Source organism: Ovis aries, chromosome 20 (assembly GCF_016772045.2).
Source record: "Ovis aries strain OAR_USU_Benz2616 breed Rambouillet chromosome 20, ARS-UI_Ramb_v3.0, whole genome shotgun sequence".
Lineage (NCBI taxonomy): Eukaryota > Metazoa > Chordata > Mammalia > Artiodactyla > Bovidae > Ovis > Ovis aries.
Window position 1 is genome coordinate 47,583,033 of NC_056073.1, and position 24,365 is coordinate 47,607,397.

General features: G+C 48.1%; 1 long non-coding RNA gene across 1 annotated transcript; it reads left to right on the plus strand.

The window, feature by feature from the left end:
- The first annotated feature begins 18,209 nt into the window (after positions 1-18,209).
- LOC121817343 (uncharacterized) lies at positions 18,210-22,058 on the plus strand. Its single transcript, XR_006057181.2, has 3 exons — positions 18,210-20,366; positions 20,499-20,620; positions 21,656-22,058. It is a non-coding gene; the product is annotated as an uncharacterized LOC121817343 (long non-coding RNA).
- The last annotated feature ends 2,307 nt before the right edge of the window (positions 22,059-24,365 follow it).

Here is a 24,365-nt window from a genome sequence, read left to right on the forward strand (position 1 = left end):
AACAGAAACCACTGTTCAGCGATCTCCCAGCCAATCAGAGAGCAGATTCAGGGACGGGGCCCAAGCCTGGCCACCACCAGGCTGAGCCCACGTGGTCAGGCCGCCGAGTCTTTCACAGCCCTGGCTTCCACTCTTGTAAGTTGGCCAGAGTGGATGGTGTTTCTCCAAGGCATCTCTGCTTTTCATTATGATGATGCCCAGTCCCAGAAACATTAATGTGGTCAAACATCACCAAAAAAAAAAAAAAAAAAGGTGCAACTCCTCTGATTTTTTTTTTTTTTAATGCAAGTGTTTTATTTTCAAAAGTGACTTGGAAAATGCAGTTGTCCCAAAGAGATGAATAGTTTCTTGTGCCATAAAAGGGGCCAGGACTGACGTGACTTGTTCGGTCGCTAAGTCGTGTCTGACTCTTGGCAACCCCACGGACTGCAGCATGCTAGTCTCCCCTGCCCTTCACCATCCCCTGGAATTTGCTCAGATTCACATCCATTGAGTCGGTGATGATACCTAACCATTGCATCCTCTGCCCCTTCCTTCTCCTTTTGTCTTCAGTCTTTCCCAGCATTGAGGTCTTTTCCAATGAGCTGGCTCTTTCCATCAGGGTGCCAAAGTACTGGAGCTTCAGCTTCAGCCTCCGTCCTTCCAGTGAATATTCAGGACTGACTTCTTTTAGGATTGACTGGGTTGAACTCCTTGCAGTCCAAGGGACTCTCAAGAGTCTTCTCCGGCCCCACAATTTGAAAGCATCAATTCTTTGGCGCTCAGCCTTCTTAATGGCCCAACTCTCACCATACATGACTACTGGAAAAACCAGAGCTTTAACTATACAGACCTTTGTCAGCCAAGTGACGTCTCTGCTTTTTATCTGCTTCTACCTCCTTCCCATTAAGAGATCAGCCCCCCTTAGGGAACAAGCAAGGGAACCTGTTACTTGTCTCTATTCTCTTTCTGCAGCATGAGTCCCAGTACAGCCTCGCCTGAATTTCTCCTCTGCCCTCGTATCAATTCCATTGATTAGAGTCCAAGAACCAGGACGGTAACACTCTGAATTACATACAAATATTAAATTTATAGTGAGATCCTATATTGGGCCTCAAAAGTCTTGCCTTTTGACTCCGTCATTCCCGAGGTCCGTTGGACGGATGTTTTGTCCACACCTGTTAATCAACGACCGCAGCCCAAGGACTTCACACAGCTTATCTCGCTCCCCTCACCACTGCCCCGAGCAGCTGGCACCGCGCTCTCCAGTTTAGAGACAAGAAGCGGAGATTCCCTCGAATCACGTGAAGCAGAGCCAGGCTTGAGTGCTGAGTCCTCGTGTGCTCCATATTGACCCGCTTGCTCCCTGGGCAGGGAGGTTACCTCAAGGCTTTGTAATTAGTGGGGTACACAGGAAATGCACAAAATATCACAGGACGATACGGAATATAACTGGAGTCCTAAGCATGGATAAATGGTTAAATAAATAAACTCAGACCTAAGAGAGCATTTTAGTTGAGAGCTTCGGAGGACGTCACCAAGGCAAGCTGGACGTGTGGGCTCAGCATGGGAAGGGGCGGGGCTAAGAAGGGGGCGGGTCCTGTGTGGGACGCATGGCGGCAAGGAGCGTGGAGGGGGAGTTCCCTGGTGGTCCAGAGGTTAGAACTCTGTGCTTCGGATGCAGGGCCCGTGGGTTCGATCCCAGGTACGGGATATCAGATCCTGGAAGCCCTGAGGGCTAGGCAAAAAAAAAAAAAAAAGGTAGTGGTGCTATTTTTTGATGTGTTAATTTTAGACACTGCTTATTGTCTTCCAGTCCTGACCTTCTAGCTCTCTCTGCTGGACGCTGTCTGTCTCCTGCAGAAGTCTTCTTAACCCTGGGTGTTCCTCGGGATGCTGACCTTTGTGGATGAGGTGGACAGGCTCCCTCCTCCTCTGGCTTCCTGCTGGTTAGTGGAGGCTTCAGCAGGTGACTGGATGCTAAGGGAATGGAAGTCGGGGAGTGGGGTATTTCTTCCCCTGGATAAGAGCCCCCCACCCCACCCCCACTCCTGGCAGGCTGCCCTAACAGCTGCTCTGATGACCGCCCCTCCCCTTGCCCTTGAACTCAGGTCTGAGGGTGGCAGGGACTGCCTGCTACTGTTAGCTCCAATGCTTCACTGTTTTCCTAACCACTGCTCACACCTTTGTAAACAGGTCCTGGATTGTATTTGAATACATTTACCCCCACCCTCCCCGCACGGGCTATATTGCTTAGGTCGCTGTTACTACAATGCTTACATTTTGAAACTATTTAAATAGTGCTGACTGCACAGCCCAGGGGTGAGTTATGAATTACATCTCCTTACTGAACAACTTTTTGTTTTTGGTGCCTTTAACTGTGTCCTTTAAAAACTGCTTTCATTTTCTAGCTATCTGCCTCAGTGTCTATGGCCTTGGCCTACCTTCAGCAAGAATCTTGTTAGGTGGGATTATCAAGCACCCTCCCACCCCTGAGGGTTCTGAGTGATTTTCCATCCACTGACCCCTCACTCTGCTCCGTGGGTATACATCCCCACTCCTTACTGTATTTGGAGCTGAGCTTCATTTTCCTCAATTGTATTACTGTACCATTCCCTGGTGGCTCAGAGGTTAAAGCGTCTGCCTGCAATGCGGGAGACCTGGGTTCGATCCCTGGGTCTGGAAGATCCCCTGGAGAAGGAAATGGCAACCTACTCCAGTATTCTTGCCTCGAGAATCCCATGGGCGGAGGAGCCTGGTGGGCTACAGTTTACGGGGTTGCAAAGAGTCGGACACGACTGAGCGACTTCACTTTCACTTTCACCATTTTAACAAGCACCAGAATAATTTTTTCTTTAATGTTGGCCTTCAAGAAACCATTCAGTCAGTGGCTGAACTGGGCATGAAAAAGCCAGCTTTGCTTTAAGAATGCTTTCAGTGGCCTATAAACATAGCATGGAGGTGGCTCAGTGGTAAAGAATCCACCTGCCCACACAGGAGACACAAGAGATATGGGTTTGATCCCAGGGTTGGAAAGATCCCCTGGAGGAGAGCGGGGCACCCCCTCCAGTATTCTTACCTGGGAAATTCCACTGACAGAGGCACCTGGAGGGCTACAGTCCACGGTGTTGAAGAGGGTCAGACACGACTAAGCTTGCACGCACATAGTACAGAAGGTGGTTTTCCAGGGCATGTGAGCTGCAACCTGTTTGCTTAGTCACAACCAACATTCAAAACAAGAATTCGGGTAGGTTAGAAAACACAATTGTGCATTGCCTGCAGCTGAGGCAAGTGTTGACTCAGGAAACCTTGCTTCAGTTTCTGTGTCTGGATACAAGGTCAAGGTGGAAACTGGTAAGGTCTGAAAACCACTGGTCTAGGAAGTAGACTTAAAGAATTTTTTTTATTATAGTAGAGTTGATTTACAATATTGTGTTAGTTTCTGCTGTAATGCAAAGTAAATCAGTTATATAGATACATACATCCACTCTTTTTTAGATTATTTCCCATATGGGTCATTACAGAGTGTTGAGTAGAGTTCCCTGTGCTCTATAGGAGGTCCTTACTGGTTATCTCTTTCATATATAGTAATGTGTACATATCTGTTCCAATTTTGGGGACCTAAGGAAAGAGAACCTGATTTAACTTTTTATTGCCTCTTGGTGAGAGGGGGGAATTGTGCAGTAAAGGGTAACTGGCAAGATTTGATTTCTGGAATCACAGAAAGGTTATGTAAAACTAACCTAGACATCATATTAAAAAGCAGAGACATTACTTTTCCAACAAAGGTCCGTCTAGTCAAGACTATGGTTTTTTTAGAAATCGTGTATGGATGTGAGAGTTGGACTGTGAAGAAAGCTGAGCACCAAAGAATTGATGTTTTTGAACTGGGGTGTTGGAGAAGACTCCTGAGAGTCCCTTGGACTGCAAGGAGATCCAACCAGTCCATCCTAAAGGAGATCAGTCCTGGGTGTTCATTGGAAGGACTGATGTTGAAGCTGAAACTCCAGTACTTTGGCTACCTGATGCGAAGAACTGGCTCATTGGAAAAGACCCTGATGCTGGGAAAGATTGAAGGCAGGAGGAGAAGGGGACTACAGAGGATGAGATGGTGGGATGATATCACCGACTCAATGGGCTTGAGTTTGAGTGAACTCCAGGAGTTGGTGATGGACAGGGAGGCCTGGCATCCTGCAGTCCATGGGGTTGAAAAGAGTTGGACACGACTGAGTGACTGAACTGAACTGAATCCTATAGGTGATTCTGTGGAAGAAGGATAAGGATTCAAAAGGCCGTTGGAAGCTCTGTGGCCAGCATGTCTGCAGGAATTCTGGTGGCCGGGATTTAGAGGGATCCACACCCCCAGAGCCTTCCCAGTTTTGTTTTGTGCAGGAGGAGAACTCAGGCTCTGACGGCTCTGGAGCCCTGGGAGGGTGCAGACCTGATAGCCGGTCAGGTGAAGCTCAGGTGAACTTTCACTGGAGCTTAGAACCCCCTGGGGCCTTCTGGGATCCCTGTGAGAGAGCTTCACGGTGGGCAAGGACTGTGAAGGGCCACGGTGAGCTTGGTTCTTCACCAGCAGCTGATAGTAGTTGATCTTGGTAATAAATAGGAGAGTCTATTGTCTCGGCATTTATTTTAACTTTGCCCTTTTGTCTAAGCCAAAGACTCGTTTGGTGAATCTATGTAGAATAAAGAATCAGAGGAAGAATTTCCTTGGTGGTCCAGTGGCTAAGACTTGGTGCTCCTGAAGCAGGGGGCCCAGGTTTGATCCCTGGCCAAGGAACTAGATCCTACATGCTACAGGTAAGACCCAGTACAGCCAAATAAATAAATAAATTACCAAAAAAAAAAAAAAAAAGAATCAAATGAAGCCCCCTTGCTTCTTCTGTGGCAAAAAAGCATACAAAGCCTGCGACTAACCTAAAATACTTTACTGTTAAAAAAACAAACAAGGAAACAAAAAGTTCTAATACATGGAACAAACTTAAGTAAGGATTGGATCAGTAGACTCATCTTTAATCTAAGAATATTCTCTGCTTTGTAACTGGGAATCAAGTGCCTCAAGGCTTCCCTCCTTTCCTTTCCTTCAATGGAATTAAATTTGATTTTAGGGAATGATGGAATAACACTATTTTTGAATTCTGTTTGGTTAAGGTTGCAAAGTAAGTGACTCTAGACACCTAAGTGCTAGGGGAATCTTTTATCCATGAAAAGAAAGCAGTTTTGCATTTGGTTACCCATGGTGTGAATGTCTGCATTTTATTTAAATTGTTGTTTAATTATTGATTGTTCAGCATTTGTTTTGCAACCAGACATCCTAGAGGAGGAGTTTCCTTTCCTACAAAGCTCCCTGTGAGAAGCCAGGAAGATCTGACCTCTCAGGCGTTAGCTGGCACCTCTCAAGTGCATGGTGACGGCCACATAGCAATAGTGATAATAAACAGCTGTATATAACAAGAGATGATGCAGGTTGGTTTTTTGTTTCATGATGAAAGGGGAGAGCAAAGGAGAAGGTGGTTGAAGGGACAGGAAGAGAACCTTCGAACAGAATTTTTCATCCCTCACAGAAGGGCAGTTTTTCTAGACCGGAACTATTTTTAAAGAGAGATAAAGTGCATGCGTGACCAGTTACTCAGTTGTGTCCCAGTCTTTGCAACCCCATGGTCTTTGCAGCTTTGTAACCCACCAGGCTCCTCTGTCCATGGGATTTCCCAGGCAAGAATACTAGAGTGAGTTGCCCTTCCCTCCATCAGGGGATCTTCTGGACCCAACATCCGGGTTCTGGACGCAGAACCACGTCTCCTACATCTCCTGCTTTGGCAGGCAGAAGTCTTTACCACTAGTGCCACCTGGGAAGCCCCAAAAAATGTTAGCTCCGAAGCCTCTTTGGTCATCTGCATTTCCCCACAAAGAATGTGTGGCTTCCTTCTCTGTCTGCAGTATTTTATTTATATGTGCGTATTCAATCACTCTGGAGAAGGCAATGGCACCCCACTCCAGTACTCTTGCCTGGAAAATCCCATGGATGGAGGAGCCTGGTGGGCTGCAGTCCATGGGGTCGCTAACAGTTGGACACGACTGAGCGACTTCACTTTCATTTTTTACTTTCATGCATTGGAGAAGGAAATGGCAACCCACTCCAGTGTTCTTGCTTGGAGGATCCCAGGGACGGGGGAGCCTGGTGGGCTGCCATCTATGGGGTCGCACAGAGTCGGACACGACTGAAGCGACTTAGTAGCAGCAGTAGTAGTAGTAGTAGTAGTAGTAGTAGTAGTAGTAGTATTCAGTCACCCAGTCGTGTCTGACTCTTTGTGACCCCATGGACTGTAGGCCTCCAGGCTCCTCTGCCCTTGGGATTTCCCAGGCAGGAATACTGCAGTGGATTGCTAGTCTCTGGGAAGTGGGCTATCCCTTCCGAAGGAGGAAAGTGTGACGTTTGTATGAACTTCGTTTGTTGGTAATGAGTAACATACAAGACACGACCCAAGAGATGATTTACCCAGGGGCCTCGCTGGCCAGGTAGGGCAAAATACTGACAAGGGACACTATATTCCTTCTTGAAAAGAAGCATCTGGAGGATTTGTCTATTCGTCATTTATCTAGCATCTGCCGTGGGGAATAAGGTTTCCCAATTCCCAGCTCGCTCAGAGCAGGCGCCCCCCGTTGCTGTTTGCTTAATAATATAACTCCTTTCTCTCAACTTGTCTTTAAAATCATGCATATGTTAAAGTGCAGCTAAAGTGAATTTAGATTTGCCTAAGTTTAAAAACATTTTCCCCTTGAAATAATTACAGTCTTCTCTAGGGAGCCATGAAACCATACTTTGTCTGGAGCAGTATACAGTTAGGCTTTAATAATCACTGGATGAGTCAGCACTGGCTGACTTCCCAGGAGGTGGTTCCCACCGTGGGGAATAGTTTTCCATTCCCGGAGGGGGAGTCCCCTGGGAGACAAGCTCTCTGATCTTGCTCTGTTTCACCTCCCTGGCAGCCCTGTGTCGTTTCCAGCCACGTTCTGTTGTCTGTGGACGACAGGATGTCATCGTGACTCGCCTCTCCTATTAGATGTCAAACTCTTTGCTGAAGGGTCTGTGCTTGGCCCTGGAGTTTATGAAGTAAACTTTGACCCCTGTTTTGAGGGGTTAGGGTTCTTGCTTGTCATAACCGGAAACAGAGTGCCCTAGCATCACAACAAAGTTTTCAGTATCGGATGTCTCAAGAGACATGTGTGGGGAGATAACCTGGTGTGACTTGAATTTCTGAATAGATATGGAATATTCTTCGATGCAAGTGTTCACCGAAACTCTTCCTAGAGAAGAACTTGTTTTCTGAAAGTTTAAAAGAGAGTCATTTACTTAAGGCAATGCGTTTATTCAACAGATTGGTAAAGGGACTGCTTGTTTCTTTCTAAGAAACTTGTTTTGGACACTGCAGCAGGTACTGTTTGGAGAGAAGTAAAGATTTGGAACTGAAAATTCTGGATAAATGCCTGTTGTTGGAAGCATCCTGTAAATCGGCCCCAGATGAAGAGGTACAGGGTGCCCTGAGCAGGTACTGCCTCTTCTTGATCAAACGGAAAGCCGTGATCTGATTTGGGACACGGCTGCATACTTCCTCTTCATTGACTAGCCCTTTCTTGGTTAAGGTCGGGGAGGAAGCTCAGATAAAATGTAGATGCCTCAGCTCAGTTCATTTCAGTTGCTCAGTCGTGTCCGACTCTTTGCAACCCCGTGAATCGCAGCACGCCAGGCCTCCCTGTCCATCACCAACTCCCGGAGTTCACTCAAACTCATGTCATTGAGTCGGTGATGCCATCCAGCCATCCCATCCTCTGTCGTCCCCTTCTCCTCCTGCCCCCAATCCCTCCCAGCATCAGAGTCTTCTCCAGTGAGTCAGCTCTTCTCGTGAGGTGGCCAAAGACACACTGAAATGGATCTGACTTCTTACCACACGGCAGCACCTTGCTCAGGGCTCTCTTTGCCAGCATTTCCTTACAGGGTTTATGATCCTGGAAACAGTTGAATGTAAATTGGGAAGGGTTTTGGCAAAGCTCTTGGAATTACTTGCTGCACTTCCAGCCTTCTATCCCCTATTTACCTTGTTGTCTGTTTCTTCCCAGACATTCCTTTCTCTTTTAGGCATTTCATAATTGATGAGCTGTTTGTGCAATAATTGTTATCAGCAAGGGTCATCAATAGACGTCAAACCATTGGATGGAAGGCTACTGGGGACAGGACATGTGCTAAAGTATGCTCCAGAGCTACCTACTGAGTGGAGGAGAGGAACCTTCTCGATGGAGAGAGCTGATGGTCACCACTTTATTCTTTGCGATCAGAGGTGATAGAGCACTGTAGCAAAGCAGCCTCCCAACAGGATGAACCATGAACTCCATAACATCACTGGAATTTAATCAAGTCTCTGGACTTAGCCTTCAGTTGACAGGAAATACAGGGCAGAGGCTAGGGGGCAAGGTAGACTGCAGTATGATGAAAACATCAGCCAAGCCAGAATACGGGAACTTTTACAACACTGTCCTGGACTCTTGAGAAACACCAATACTAATGCCCTGGAGAAGGGAAAGGCTACCCACTCCAGGATTCTGGCCTGGAGAATTCTGTGGGCTGTATAGTCCATGGCGTTGCAAAGAGTTGGGCACAACTGAACGGCTTTCATTTCACTTCATGAATAAAAAGTGGGGAGGGACTGTTCTAGATGAAAGGATTTAAAAGAGTGTAAAGAGACATAAGACAGTCCCTTGGACAGCAAACCAATCAATCCTAAAGGAGATCAATTCTGAATTTTCACTGGAAGGACTGATGCTGAAGCTCCAGTGCTACAGTCACTGGATATGAAGAGCCAACTCACTAGAAAAGACCCTGATGCTGGGAAAGACTGAGGGCAGGAGGAGAAGGGGCTGACCGAGGATGAGATGGTTGAAGGGTGTCACTGACTCAATGGACATGAGTTTGAGCAAACTCCAGGAGATGGTGAAAGACCTGGTAGTCTGGCGTGCTGCAGTCCATGGGGTCTCAAAGAGTCAGACACAACTTAGTGACTGAGCAACAAAGAGACAAAATGGGGCTTCCCAGGTGGCGCTAGTGGTAAAAAAAATCTGCCTGCAAATGCAGGAGATGCAGGAGAAACAGGTTCAATCCCTGAGTCAGGAAGATCCCCCGGAGTAGGAAGTGGCGACTCCAGTATTCTTGCCTGGAAAATCTCACGGACCAAGGAGCCTGGCAGGCTGCAGTCCATGGGGTCACAGAGTCAGACAGGACTGAAGCAACTTGGCATGGGTATTAGATGATAGTAGGGACTTGTTAATTTTCTTAGACGTGATGCTTAAATGAGGCTTTTCAGAAGAACGTCTGTATTCCTGGGTGGTGCACGTTGAAGCATTTAGGGGCAGTGGTCCTGATGCCTGGGCTCTCCACCCATATGGTGTGCGAAAGCCTACGATAGGGCGGAATACTGACAGTCCTTGGGTCCGGGTGGCTCGTATGAGTCTTCACTGAAACATCTTTCTAACTTTTATGCTTGTTAAAACTTTTTTTTTAAGTTGGGAGAAGAAAAATAAATGATGGACTGCTTGGTGAGGCTGGAGAAGAAAAAAAAATTTTTTTAACCCTTGTAAATAAAATCCAGTGCTTAGCTTTTACCTCCACATGCTCCCAGGATCCTTTCTGTTTTGGGCTCTTCCCTGGACTTGTGGGAGCCACATTCCTTCACCCATCATTCTTTTCCCCCATTCACCTCTTCCTCCTCATTTTGTAAGTGCTTTCAAAGGCATTTGAGGTTTCTTTTCTAAAATTTTTTATTGGAGTATATTTGCTTCACATGTTGTGTTAGTTTCTGCTGTAGAGCAAAGTGGATCCGTTATACGTATTCACATATCCCCTCTTTTTTAGATTTCCTTCCCGTTTAGGCCGCCACAGAGCATCAGGCAGAGCTCCTTGTGCCGAGTGTTAGCTTCTCATTAGTTATCTACTTTATACGTGAAAAGAAAGTGGAAGTGTTAGTTGCTCAATCATGTCTGACTCTTTGTGACCCCATGGACTGTATACCTGCCAGGGTCCTCGGTCCGTGAAATTTTCCAGGCAAGAATACTGGATTGGGTTGCCATTCCCTTCTCCAGAGGATCTTCCCAACCCAGGGATTGAATCTGGATCTCCTGCATTGCAGGCAGATTCTTCACCATTTGAGTCACCAGGGAAGATGTATATATGTTGGGAGTGGGATGAATTGGGTGACAGAGGCATCTGGGTTTTTGTTTTTTTAACCTTTATTTATTTATTTGGATGCATCAAATCTTAGTTGCAGTACGTGGGATTTAGCTCTCGGACCAGGGATTGAATCTGGGCCCCCTGCAGTCTTAGCCACTGAACCACCACGTGAGTTTTGATGAACCTACCTAAGGGGCTTTTCTGCCAATAGGACAAGAGGCCCTGAGACATTCTTCGGCAGCTGTGGGTGTGCGTATTTGGTGGTGATGATGACCGTGGTGTAGGACACCCATTTACTGCTTTGTGTGGCTCCTTACATTCAAGGGTCTTCGTGCTCAAAGCAACTGCTTGTTGGGAGAAGGACTCTCTGGTTTCAGTGTCAATACCGGCTGCAGCATTCTGTAAGTCAGGGTCTGTGAACCATCTTGCCCCGGTCCATGGACCCGGATGCCTAAGACTATTCTGTCGGGATTGTGATTTGAGCTCAAGTCTGTGTGGATCTCGGGTTGGAGGTAATCTAGTTGGCTCAGGAGACCACTGTAGGTCTTTCCGGATTGCAGAAGTACCATTCTGTTCCAAGAATGAAGGAACAAAGAGATCAGAGACAGAACCTGCCAACCTAATTGCCACCCACACCGGGGAGGCCGACCTTCAGCGAGTTGGGCAAAGCCTGAAGCATCTTGTGAAACAGGCCAGGGGACCAGTCTTCTGTTCAGAGGGAGCACTCGGAACAAGGGGAAAGCCAGCCAGTCCAGTGCGTTACGTCATGAGATTTTAATGTCTGGCTCTTTGTTTCCATTCTTTGTTGTGAGAGTGTGTAATCACCTCGAAAGAGTGACTTAGCACCTCTGCCCTGTCTTTGTAACACCTTCTAACTGGCTCCGTTTCCGGGGTTTGGAAATACATGACTGGAAATTCAGGATTAAGATGGCAAAGCAAACCCACACATCTATAATCCTTTCTCCACCTTTACTGAATGAAAATAAACTACTGGCCCATCAGAAAGAAATGAAAGCCCTTCATTAATAAAAGTGCTTGTGTGCCTAAGTCAGATTTTACTCTATAATCTCAAACAAAACTCCTTACATGACATCTGCCCACTGGGCAATGTCCTCCATGGAGCAGAAGAGGCGCTTCCTCCTGAGTCATACCGAAGACCTCAGCACAGGCCTGGATGGAGACCTGATCACCATGCAGACCCGGAAACCAAGAGGAGTTTGAGGAAGAGGAACATGGAGTTTAAGGAACAAAATCCACTGATCTTGTTTGGGTTCTAACTGGCCGTGGCTTTACTTGGCTGGTGTCTATGTCCAGGGGTGGGGGTGGGGGTGCAAAAATGGAGGTCCTGGGCCTGCCCTGTCTCTTCTTATCTGAGTCCATTCGTTAAAAGTAAATTTAAAAAATCTCCTGCATAAAGACACGTATAACATGGTATGTGTGAGTAGACAGTGAGGATCTGAAAGGTTCGCTCCAGCTGTGCTGTCCCGGCCTGCGGCAGCTGAATCATCTCTGTGTTCTCACTTGAACAGGGCTCAGTAACACCACGGACCTGGGCTTTCCTTTCTATCAGCTGGAGGACCCATCCTCATTTGGCAGCTGTGTCTTCATCTCTCAGCTTACAGTGTTGAAGGAGACTCTTGTTGGTGAGCTTGTGAACTCGTTGCCCAGCACAAGTCGTCCAGTACTCTGGGTGCCCGTGGGCACGGGGGTGGGAGAAGGAGATAAGGTAGGGAAGTGGGAGGCTGGTGGTGGGAATCCCAGGGTTTATGGTCTGCCCCTTTAAGAGACCGCCATGGGCAGCCAATTAAACAAGTCTCGAGTACAGGTTGAAAGCAAGTTGGGTAAAGACCACATTGGTCTCAAGGAAGAGAGGAACATCTCTTCCCAGAACTCATGACCCCCCCGGGACCTGTTTAGCCTCCATCCTTCCTTGCACGATACATGATCTTCTTGATGTGATTCATTCATGGGAGAGGCTGTAAAACCTCTGCAGAAATGAAATTCGGTGACTTTGCTGTTCTTTTATGGAAAGTCTTGGTTGTATTGATTAATTAGTTAATTAACTCATCAGCTTCCAGACGTTTATCGAGTGCTGCCTACGTGCCAAGCCCTCTGCTCTCCTCCTCAGTGGACAGAGGGTATCAGAGCCTGGACCACGTGTGGCTGAGTGATAAGGCAAGGGTCCCCACACCTGGTAAGAATTTTCTAATCTCCCTGGCACTGTCTAGGAGGTCTTCACATATTATCTCATTTAATCCCCCAAGTGTTAGGTGTTATAACTTCCCTATTATAGGAATTAAACCAAGGCTCAGAAAGGTAAGAAGCTCTTCCAAGTCACACAACTATTAAGCGGAGTGACCAGGAATTACACCCAAGAGGGTCTTTTACAATGCTTGTGCTTTAAATACTACTTCTAAAATATGAAGTACACTTGATTTACAAAGTTGTGTTAGGTTCAGGTGTACAGCAAAGTGATTCAGTTATCCATATATACATTTTTTCAGATTCTTTTCCATGATAGGTTATTACTAGATACTGACTATAGTTTCCTGTGCTATATAGTGGGTCCTTTAGAGCTTCCCTCATAGCTCAGTTCGTAAGGAATCTGCCTGCAATGCAGGAGACTCTAGTTCAATTCCTGGGTTGGGAAGATTCACGGGAGAAGAGATAGGCTACCCACTCCAGTATTCTGGCCTGGAGAATTTCATGGACAGTATAGTTAATGGGGTTGCAAAGAGTCGGACACTACTGAGTGACTTTCAGTTTCACTTAAAAAAAAATCTATTTTATATAAAGTAGCATGCATCTGTTAATCCCAAACTCCTAATTTGGAATAAAGCAGAGTTTAGCACTGTTTCTAATGGCCTCATTCAAAAGCATAAACTCTTCCTGCTCTTAATTCCTATCCTAGTAAGGACTCTTTGGCCCTTGGCAAAGTCACAAACTCAGGCAGGCAGGCAGGCAGGCAGGGGATACTTAATTGAAATACATAGTCTGTAGGCATATGTCTAATTTCCCGCCAGAAATATAATACAGATGCTTCAACTTTAAAATAAATTAAAAAAAATACTGTGCCATTCTGATGGTTAAGGCATCCTTGAAACAATTAACTTTATAAACCATTAGTGGCTGGAAAGAAACTAAACCATGAAAATATGTTTGAAAAATAAATTCTATCTTTAGAAAAAGTAGAGTTCACAGTGGTCAAAAAAATCAAACCACTATTTTAAGCATTCTTTCAAAATTCTTCCAATGGCTTGTAGATTGACATTTATGTCAAATTCATTTTGGTTCTATAATTAAATATATTGTCATTATCATCTCCTTTATTCTTGAAGGAAATGACATTCTCCACAGTTTTCTCTTGGAGAAATCTATAGTTCTAGAACTCTCTAGCATTAATCTCTAGTTCTTGGTTCCACCCATTTATTTAAATTTGTTTTCATGTTTTTTCTCTCATGCGAAGAGACACAGAACTTAAGAAACAATTTAAGTAGTTTTTGAAAATCAAAAGGTAAATTAAAATATTCGAAAGAATTTTATCCCGTCAGGCTTTTGAATTCAATTAATGAAATATCCTCCTAATGTTGCTTCATCCAAAATGGCTGTCAAATAACCCTCTTGGAATCTCAGTGTGATGACGGGAAAGGCTTCAGAACAGGGAGAGCTCCAATGTCACAGGGCAGCTGCTAGAAGGCTCCGTGGGACTCCAGGCTTATGGCTCACCTGAGTCAGCAGGAAGCTGAGAAGTGTCCACGGGGACAAAGGGAGTAGTTATTTCTTCCCACTCGGGTCCTTTGCTCAGCTTGACCTGGCTCCTGCCAACTTTCCAAACCCCCCTTCCACTGCTGTCTCCCACGCTCTGATCCACTGCTCGCTCCTCGGCCGCGACCCTGCCAAGCTGGCCCTTCTGCTGGGGCTTCCCCGGGGCTCCTCACTGTCTGGGTTTCCTCTGAGGTCTCTTCCTCGGCAGCCCACAGGAAGGCAGAGCCTCAGGTCCCTCTACCCCACGGCTCTTTGTACGTGGTCTTAGGACATCACCCTACTAATGGTTAGTCGCTCAGTCGTGTCTGACTCTTTATAACCCTTTGGACTGTAGCCCGCCAGGCTCCTCTGTCCACGGGATTTTTCAGGCAAGAATACTGGAGTGGGTTGCCTTTTCCTCCTGCAGGGGATCTTCTCATTCCAGGGATCGAACCTGTGTCTCCTGCATTGCAGGCAGATTCTCTACTTGCTGAGCCTTCGGGGAAGCTCTGAATATATCTTGTTTATTGGTTTCCTTACCTGGATTTTGTCTGTTTTTCTTCTCTTAAATGTAAGCTCTTTGAAAATAGGATCTCACGTTTTCTCAGCCCCTAGAACTGTCCTTGCTCCTAGTCATTCAGATCGTGGGTAGTAAGTATTCCAGGATTGTCGTATATTCTTCACCTTTTTCTGTGCAAATTTTCTTCTTTGTTGGTTACCATACAATAGTTTTGCGTACAATGCTTTTCACTCAACTTTGATAGGTGGATTTTTTACACAGTATTTACCTGTGTCCCTGAGCACCTCTTTAACGACTGTATACTACTGTATTCCATGGCTGTTTACTTTGGCTTATTTCGCTGTCAGTTCCTGATTTTTCGCAGTTATCAACAACACCTTCATGCGTGTGTGTGCGTTGCCCTGTTGGCTCTGCGCCTCCACGGATGATTAGATGGAGAGCGCAATACTATAGCATCTCTCAGAGGCCTCACACCTGGTCTGGCTCCATGCAGAGAACAAGCCAGTGTCTAGAGTGCAATTAGCATCTGAATTAGTGACAGGAGGATAAACAGGTGATTATCCCGTTTAACAGCTGTTGAGCAGTGTTAAAGAGACACTGTCTGACAGCTTCAGCTTGAAATGTAGGGTTTATTAACAAATGATTAAGAAAAAGAAAAGTAAAGAACTATTGGGTTTTTAAAAATATAAATGAAACTAGGCTTTCCAAACTGAAGTCATTTCAGTGTGCTTTAAACAAAACTAAACAATTCCTAAATCAAGTTACTTATCTAAAAAGTGAATAGCAAAAACAAAGAAGATTGCAATTTTAGTTTATATTTCTATTGCCAACTTTAATCATACCCTATGTATACCATTTATATTATAGTAGCTCAGTCAGTAAAGAATCTGCCTGCAGTGCAGGAGACCCGGGTTCGATCCCTGGGTTGGGAAGATCCCCTGGAGAAGGAAATGGCAACCCACTCCAGTATCCTTGCCTGGAAAATCTCATGGACAGAGGAACCTGGTGGATTGCAGTCCATGGGGTCGCAAAGAGTCAGGCACGACTGAGCGACTAACACACACACACACACACACACACAAGATTCTAAAAACAAAATGAGAAAAGAATTGAGGTAATTTTCTGGAATATATGTGTAAACCCATACATTTTCTTTCACTTTTCCAGATATTTCAATGTAAGAAATATATATTCAAAATTATTAAAATATTTGCAGCCTGCATGCTCAGTCATATCTGACTCTTTATGACTGCATGAACTGTAGCCCGCCAGGCTCCTCTGTCCGTGGAATTTTCCAGGCAAGAATACTGGAGTGGGTCGCCATTCCCTTCTCCAGGGCATCTTCCTGACCCAGGGATCGAACCCATATCTCCTGCATCTCCTATACTGGCAGGCGGATTCTTTACGACTAAGCCACCTGGCAAGCCCAAAATATTTACTAAATTTTATTTTAAGGAACAGAATGGATAATCACATATCATGCTTCCTGCCTTTTGTCTGAAGAACACAGAGTGATTTATAGATATTCTCACAGTACCCCTTCAGTGAGACAAAGGGCATTAGCAGCACCCCAGGGCCGGCATGTTGCCCGTGGGAAGCTTAGTCGCAGACTGTCCACAGATGTTCCCGGAGCCACATTCAGAAGAGGAAACAGAATTAGAACTCGCTTGAAGCATCAGCTTTTTTAGTCTGGGCGAAAACCGTATTGAGATTTTTTTAGAGTTAGTAACAGGTGAGAATGTTTTTATTGTCTGTGATGTTTGTCTTGACAGCTTCCCTGTAATTACTTCTCTTGGGTTTGAACTGTGGGAGCCTTGCCGTCTGCCTTGGCAGTGCCTCTCGGAAAGAACTGTTGCTACTATTTGCTTTGTTTTTGTGTCTGTTTATGTTTCTAGACTTATTTGCCCTAAGTTTTAGGTTCGTCGGATTTAGGGTCAAAACAGATGCAAAACTCCCAAAGGTATAGTGTTGCGACGACTGGTCCGGTTTTCTAGTTCTACAGAAGTCGGCACAACTTTCATCGGGCCAGGCTTTGCGTGGTGGCTAAGCAGCAGGACCTTAGCTGAAGGCATGCTGGGCAGAGGGTGCCACTGACACAGCAAATGTCATTTCCTCCCCGTGGACACAGGGACCCAGGCATCAAAACCACCGAGGACCAAGGAGACCGAGATGACATACCGGCGCCCCAAGCATCTTCCGCACTCAGACTTCCCAGTGGAATACTTGGAAGCCAATATCACTTATTCCTGGAAAAAAAAGGGGTATTGAAAATGTTTTTCCTGGGACTTTCCCACCGGCTCTCCAGTGGTTAAGACTCCACGCTTCCACTGCAGGATTTATCCCTGGTTGGAGAACTAAGATCCTGCAGACTGCATAGCATGGCCAAAAAGAGAAACGTCTTTCCCGTCCTAGAAACAAGAGTCAGAGCTGTTTAGAAAGCTGACTCTCACTGCTCGTGAGAAAGTTGAAGTAATGTCTCAGTAAGATCAGCCCCGAGTCTCTTCTCTTTAGCCATCCGGCCCCTGAGCTGGTTTGGATCCGAGGGGCCATTCAGGGCCTCTCCCGGCAGGGGTTGAGCTGACTGGCCTCTGGTTTGCCGTTCACATATGGGCGAATTACTCCCTTGCATTTTTTCATGATCGGCAATCTAGTCCAAGGGTCAGACCATCCTAAACTCTAATCTGGCACGTGATTTGCCGTAGCGAGAGAATTCCTCTGTTGTGCTTTTATTTGGAGACAGCAGTAAAGGAGAGGAGGAGGGTTTGAATAGGGTTGGCTTAAGTTTGGGTCTTCCCAGGCGGCTCAGTGGTAAAGACTCCACCTGCCAATGCAGGAGACACAGAGTCGGACGCAACTGAGCAAGCACACGTTCACGGGTGAAGTGTGACTTACCCTATGCACGTCCCAAAGGTTGGGTGGGATAGGCTAATGAAAACTCATTTCATTGTTTCTCTGAAAATCAGATTTAATCGGGCATCCTTTACTTCTTAGTTTGCTAAACGAGGTTGGTCAGTCGGGTTAGAGATGGAAAGTTTTCACGGCAGGGTGTCATGGGAGATTCCCTGCATGTTCCCTCCAGGTGGAGGGCCCCGTTCTGTGGGGCTTGGACCTGGAGATGGGAGCCCTGTTCCAGTGGCTGCTGCCTCCCCCGCCGTGAGAAAGACGGAATAGTAACAGCCCATAAAGATCTTCCTGATGCTCGGTGAATACATTATATTAATGAAGTTATCACTTTAAATGAACCCTGGCAGCTGCCCTTGTTCTCTTAACTCCTAACAACTGCCTCCAGGGCCAGGCAGGGGGGTGCACACAGAGGGGAGGGGAAGATCTGGGAGACGCAAGGATAAGACCTCCATGCTCCTATCGGAGGTTCTAGAACAGCTTTCACAGCAAAGAAGAAGATTGCTGAGTGCAATGTGAGGCTCTGAAGGATGCTTCTGCTCTTAGGAGACTTTTCCATGTGTTTCCTCCCCGGGTATCTTGGTCTTTGTTTTCAGCCATGCTCTGCACAGGAGCTGGAAAGCTAACTCCCCAAAAGTGAACTTCCTCTTCTTCTATAAACTGACCCCTGGTGGTTGCTATAGCAACTGCAAAGCGAGCATAATGAGCCGTGTAAACAAGGCTGATTCCCAGAGCTAGGGCAGGGCAGCCGGGGAGGGACGGGAGGAATTTGATGTGCCTGGAAAGTGGCTCTGGGGAAGAGAGGGAAATGCTGCAAAACATCCCCCCTCCTCCCCTCCTCCCCAACCCTCCTCCCCTTCCCTCTTCACTCCTCCCCTCTCCTCTCACCTCCAGCCTCCCCAACTAGCCAGGAGACAGGAGACAAAGGCTGTAGGCGGACAGCATGTAGGGGCCTGCCTTGGATGCTGAGGAGCTGAACACCATATGACTGAAAAATGAAATCGACACATTTACCCAGAGCCCTAGGCTAGAAATGCACCTATCTGGCCCCTTTATCTTTGTGGGGTTCCAAAATCACTTCAGATGGTGACTGCAGCCATGAAATTAAAAGACGCTTGCTCCTTGGAAGAAAACTTATGACCAACCTAGACAGCATATTAAAAAGCAGAGACATTGCTTTGCCAACAAAGGTCTGTCTAGTCAAAGCTTTGGTTTTTCCAGTGGTCATGTATGGATGCGAGAATTGGACTATAAAGAAAGCTGAGCGCTGAAGAATTGATGCTTTTGAACTGTGGTGCTGGAGAAGACTCTTGAGAGTCCCTTGGACTGCAGGGAGATCCAACCAGTCCATCCTAATGGAAATCAGTCCTGAAGATTCATTGGAAGGACTGACGTTGAAGCTGAAGCTCCAATACTTTGGCCACCTAATTCGAAGAACTGACTCATTGGATAAGCCCCTGATGCTGGGAAAGATTGAAGGCGGGAGGAGAAGGGGACGACAGAGGAAGAGATGGTTGGATGACATCACTGACTCAATGCACATGAGTTTGAGTAAGCTCTGGGAGTTGGTGATGGACAGGGAGGTCTGGAGTGCTGCAGTCCATGGGGCTGCAAGGAGTCGGACCCGACTGAATGACTGAACTGAACTGACCCCGAGAAACAACCCCCCTGTGTCACTGCCGCATCTGCTTCAGGCCTGGGCTGCGCCAGGTGCTGGGGGATGGTTCTAGGGCCTCAGCGAGCTTGCTGCGATGTCTCAGGGGGAACCTGAGCCAGAGGCCTGAAGGTTCCCCAGACCTGCACTGCTAGTGTTGATGCTGTTCCTTTTCTGGAAGGAAGGACGGAGAAGGCTTGTGGTACCTAAGAGGACCATGATTATGAAGTCAACCACACACGCACAATACACACACCCACACAGTGCACATGTGCACACGTGCGTATACACGTACACGTCTGCCGTTGTTACCCAGATAGCAAATCTCCCTGTATCTATATGCCTCTAGGTAGTAAAGAAAATTCACATAAACTATAGTGCCTTATATTCACGCAGCATTTTCCTCCCATACGTTCAATTATCTTCTGTTTAGTACTATTCTTTACGTTATCTTTTCACAGTAGGGGGCCAGGTTCTACTGTATTAATATGATTCTTAACTCTTGCCAATAAGCTCCAATACTTCAGCCACGTGATGTGAAGTGTCGACTCACTGGAAAAGGCCCTGATGCTGGGAAAGACTGAGGGAAAGAGGAGAAGCGGGCAATACAGGGTGAGATAGTTAGATGGCATCACCGACTCAATGGATATAATTTTAACAAACTCCAGGAGATGGTGGAGGACAGCGGAGCCTGGCACACCACAGTCCATGGGGTTGCAAAGAGTTGGAGGCGATTTAGTGACCGACCCAGAATGACAGTTCTTGCCTGTCCTTTGTTTTGCTCTCTGGCATCAAAATACTGCTCTGATTTTCCTTTAAAGCAGTATTATCAACTACAGTCCAAGGCATACCTGCTTGAAGCTTATTCCCCTTAGAGCAAAGAAGAGGCCTCAGCACAGTTCTTGCTTTTTCCGCAGAATTTCTTCTTCCTTTTTCTCCCTTTTAAATTAAGTCACAGGGCCACAGTATTTGTGGGCTTAACCACTTCCTGATGGGTGGGACATGGCTCTGTGAGATTTTTAGTAAGATAAAGGGAAGGAAATCTGGAATAGCAGTGCTATTTCCTCAGGGAAAATAGGGAAATTTATGAAGAGTAGCAGTATTTTGGAGCCTGTTCTTGTCTTATTAATGTTCAAAGGTGGGGAGAGATGGCTGTCTTCTTCTAGATACAATTTATGATACCCAGGGATGGGCTGGTAGCAACCTCTGTGGGTGGGGTGGCTTGTCTTGATACAATCAAGCAATGCATTCCTTCCAGTGCTTGCAGTCTCCACCACTAAGAACAAGAGGCTGGATCCTGATGGCGTCTAGTCTCTCAGAAAAGGATTGGTCTTTGTCATCAGGAGGTACTGGAAAGTGTTGAGATTTCCGCGGAGACCACCCTTTTCTATCCCCAGCCCTAGTCATCCTTCCCTCAGACAATGCAGGATTTTACCCACCGAATTTTCAGACACAGATGCTTTCTCCCCTTGGTTCAGGACCTCAGCAAGCTCTGGAAACCAGGAGGCGCCAATCCCAGAGCCCATGCCCTCCACAGAGGCAACTGGGCCGCTGGATCTTTGGATGTTCCAGGTTGCATGCAGGGGCTTCCTCCTTGTAGGTGAGTAACTCCTGACATGTTTCAAGTGAGAGCTCCAGTTTAAGTTCTTTGAGCAGACAGAGAAAGAGAGCTTTACCGTCTGAGCCACCAGGGAAGTATTAAGATTTATACGATTTTCACACAACCTCCTTCCCTTTTTAAGTGTGAAAACCTCCCCGTTAAGGTGGCTGTCTCTCCTGAGGTCTGGTAAGGGCTGCTTCCTTCTTCCCAGCCCCTTTTCTCTGCCCTGTGGCCGGGCAGAGTGGGCAGGGCTGGGTGGGCAGGGACCTGGTCCCGGCCCGGAAAGCAGAGGCTGTGGCCTTTCTCCCCACAATCTCCGGCTGCCGTGGGAGGCTGGCAGTTTGCTGGGAATGCCAGGCCTCCTCCCACACCTCCTGGCTCTCTTCTGCGGGTGTGCAGGGTCCACACCACGGTTGAGTCCACTGTGCGGGCTCCTGGGTGTCCAGAAATGACTCTCACCTCCAGGGGCTCCATCTTGCTTTGCACCCAGAAGAGACGCAACTGGAATAGGGGTTAGGGAGGATGGACTTGAAAAGTCAGTGTTTCCTCAAACACAACCTCAACCTCAACCCTGCCCACCAGCCGGCCAAACCGTGGATGAGCAACAGGCAGGCGACACAAAGTCCTTGGCAGGGGATGTGCGGGCCTGTCCGGCCAGGAGCTTGTGTGTGCCTGTACTCGTGAATAACAGGCGGTGAGCCTGCGGAGAGACCGGCCGGTTCAATTCCTGGCCCTGTTTTACGACCTCAGAGTCCACTTCCTCCTCCGGAAAGGGGAGGAAACAGCTGTCACCAGCAGGCACAGCCGGGTGGCCTCTGATCCTTGTGGGTAAGGCCGCTGGCTGAGCCCAAAAGCGAGGCTGGTACTGCTCAGGGCTGAGAGGCGGTTGCTAGGAGGGAAGGGGCGTGGCCCCCTGCCCTCCGCTGCCAGCAGCCTCTCCTACCTCCTGCAGCTGCAGGCGGCATCCTGCCCCTTGGAGCTCCCCCGCGCTCTCAGCCCTGCAGGAGTGCTGACTGCTGTTCCTTTTATTTTCAGAAGCCTAGGGCTCCAGAGACAGCCCTGGGGTATTTCCACACCAGAGCTGGGAACAATCAGCGGCCTGGCGCATCAGGAAAGTGGCCGGGGAGGCCCCAGCCTCCGCTCCTTGCAGGGCAAGGCCCTGGCTCCCGGGGCCTGGCTGTGGGCCAGCGTCCAGGCCTACCCTTTCCTCCCACTCGCGTGGATACCCGGGGTCTGCCCACCGCTCCCCGTTCTCAACAGCCAGGCTGCAGGGAGAGTTTGAGGGAGACCACCCAAGGCAAACAAGGACGACGACCGCGATGCTTGCTCTGATTCCCCGTGGGATTCATGTCACATGCATAAACAGCTCACAAAGCTTATATTCATAGAAACGCTTAGGATGTGGAATTGGAGCCAGAGGGTTCTGTGGACAGTCAGGGAGAGGGGGCGTGGAAGGGTGGGCGGGGCTCAGGGGCAAGGGGGAAGGTGGGGGGAACTGGGGCGGGGCGGGGGCGGCCGGCTCCAGGACTCGGAGGGGCCGCATCTGCAGAGGGGTCAGCCATCTGTAGAGTGGTCAGCCGCGGTGGGTCGTCAGGACGTGAGAGGAGTGGGGAACTCCTGCCGCGACACCTGAGCCTCAAGCAGATCCTGCGTCCCGAGCAGGAAAGCCCCAGCGTGCCTCCGAGGGATGGGGAGGGGCCGCCCGCCTGGCGCTGAGGCTGCTTTAATGCTTCCAGCCCCTGCCTCTCCCAGGTCCCTCCAGGGAGCGGCCCTGTCGTCAGCTGAGTGATAACCTTTGTGTTTTTTTTTACCCCTTTAAGGAAAGATCTGAAGCAAACATGGCAAAATGTGAAAGTAATTGGTGGGTTCTTTGTTTGTGTGTTTTTCTACATCTTTTAATTATTTCATAATTCAGAAAAACGCGTTTAAACAGAAGGCACTGGATACTCTATGCCGTCCAGTAGCACATTTTCTAATTATCTCCTAATTAAGGAAAAGGTATTTAAGCAGAAGGCGCTGGGTGCCCTATGTCATCCGGCAGCAACGCCTTGTGCAGGTTCCAGGCAGGGCCAGGAGGCCAGGGTCGTTGAGGCTGCGCTGGGGCGGGGGCGGGGGGGAGGCCCCCACCTCCGGCAGGGCAGCAGCGCCGCCGGGCTGGGCCTCGCAGGAACTCCCGGTCCTGTTCCCCCATCCTTGGCTCCGCTGGTCCCCCGGCGGGAGGCGTACGGAGGCCCCATGCGGCCTCGGTGTCCCTCTGCCGTCCCTGGGCTGGAAACACCCAGGATGAGTCATCGCCCGCCTCGGGAAGTCGGTAGTAACCGCCCGTTTCACAGAGAGGGGAGAGAGCCGCAGCACCGCAGGGTGTGACCTGCCTGAAGGCAGCGGGAAGATAAATAACCAGGAGGGAAAACCGGAGTCGAAAAGCTCCAGCTGAGATGCGAGGCCCTCAGCTCGGCTGGTGAGCTGCGAGCTGTTCCGGGCAGGGCTGGGCGCTCCCCGACTCAGGCCTGTGTGACCGCGGGGGCCTTGGTGCCCCCAGGAGCGGCCGGTGGTCGGTGCGGGCCGTGGGGTCCACCTCCGACCGCGGCTCACACCCTGCCCGGCGCCCCGCGGGTCGGCTGGGGGCAAGCGGCCCGCAGTTCAGACGTTCAGAGAAGGTGGCTGGAGGCTCGGGAACCGGCAGGACTGGTTTCCAAGGCTGGAGCCGCAGCAGAGGCCCGCAGGACGGTTAGGTGAGGAGATGTCTTCACCTTCGGAGTGGGCGGAAGGCGGAGATGCGGCCCCCAATCTCGAAGACGCTAGAAAAGCTTCTGGAATCTTCGACTTTTATTTCTGGCCGTCTGTCTTCCCTGGACATTTTACATCCCGGTTGCGATCCCGTTAAGCGGTGACCCTTTCGCTGACCTGTCTGGGAATCAATTGTGTTGGAAATAAAGTCCAAGTGTCCGGGGCCCCGTCTGAGAATTCCTATGGATCTGGTTTTGCTCTAAATCATTTGCTATATTCTTGGAAAAAGTTAAGACTCCCCCTAAAATATTTTTCAAGTTAGTGTGGCTTGGATTTTTTTTAAGTGTTCCTTTTACAGAGTAGTTTTATTTTTGTGGTTATTTTTTAAGATAAGACTTGAAGTATGGTTACTACCACATTGTAGACAAAGTGTTTCCTTTGAGTCTCAGATCCTGGGAGACCCATGTCATCATTTAGGTATAAAAACCTTGAACAGTTGAGTCCTCTGTTCCCTCAGGACACCTGAGGAGCTGATTCTATTGCCAGAACAACAGTCCTGCCGTATTTTTTGAGGAGAGGCAAGGATTCATTTGCCTGAACTATTTATCAGTGGTTTTTAAAGACAGGGAGATGTTTATTTTATGAGAACATTTGTCCCACCTGAATTTGCAAGGGAAAAAATAAAATCATAGCTGCCAGGAAACAGGAGAGAAAAGTATTTGGTTCTTATGAGACACACAAGTGTTTGTGAGAGAATCTCCCCTGCATAAAAACGCCTCAGAAATAGCTCTCAGGTCGTCCCATCTCCCCCGTTGCCTCCACGTCATGTCTTGTCACTTGCAGGGACCCACACCCCAAGTCCCCGTTGTCTCTCTCAGTGGGATCTCACTGCCCCATGCTTCTCGCCTTCCTCACCCAGAAGAAAGTCCCCGTGGCCCATTTTCTGGGCAGTGCTTTTCCACTCTTTCCTAATCTAGTATTGTGACCTTGAAATGAGAGAGGAGGCTTGGCAGGGTTC